We start from the raw sequence: 966 nt of genomic DNA on the forward strand, positions 1-966 counted from the left end.
TCAACTGATGACAAAGTCATCTCTCAAGTTTGCTAATCCAAACGATTTTCACTTAAAAAACCCAATAAGATTTGAGGTAAACATGCGGAATATAAGGCTTTGAATGATGAAAAGATTATTTGACAGTATTAATATTTCATTGTGTTTATTTTGCAGAGAAGAAAGGTCATTACTTTTCAAATAACTGAATAATGTAGGACTTATTTCCTTAAATAACATTGAAAAGAAAACAAACTAATGTTAAAAACACAACATATTTATTTTTGGATTCATAAATGTTAAATCTTGGCTAATTAACATCATAATCTGAATTCACTTCGATGTAAAATTTTCATAATATTAATCCACTCATTTGAGAGCATCAACTTTACTGTGGCTTAAACAAAATATAACCAAGAAAAAAGTATATTATCTCTGAGGAAAACATGACAATTCATGGTAAGGAAATATTTGCGGTAAATTCGTTGCAGAAAAACACAAAATAACATTCAACCGTAGATTGCATTAGCAACTTGGCGTGGGTCGCTTTTTAATGTGAATTTTATGTCAGCGAGAGAATTAATGTCGGTATTACCTCCTCCGGGATGATGTCGACAGAAAAATAAATGGTTTCCACCTGTCTTGTACTCCCGTGAGGCGAGGTGGGTAGACGCCTATGTGCAGCAACGAATTCGAGAGTGGATCACAGTGTAAAGTGTAAAATCAAAAGTTTAAGATGGACATTCATATGAACCTTCCGTATGTATAGAAGAGAAGTATGATGTTAAGTAACGTTAGCGTTAGAGGTAGGATATCTGTTTGAATTTGTTTCTGTTTGCTAGCAAATCGATATCAATATCTTGCAGCCAAGAATAAAACTCAGGGACCAGCGACGCCTGTCGTAAGGACTAATTCTTTAACAAGGCTCCATGTCCGGAAGGGCAGGAGGGTAAAACTTTAAATCTTTTAATTTCCATAAGTTTCGTA

The sequence above is a fragment of the Penaeus monodon genome, chromosome 24 (genome assembly GCF_015228065.2).
Source record: "Penaeus monodon isolate SGIC_2016 chromosome 24, NSTDA_Pmon_1, whole genome shotgun sequence".
In the NCBI taxonomy this organism is placed as follows: domain Eukaryota; kingdom Metazoa; phylum Arthropoda; class Malacostraca; order Decapoda; family Penaeidae; genus Penaeus; species Penaeus monodon.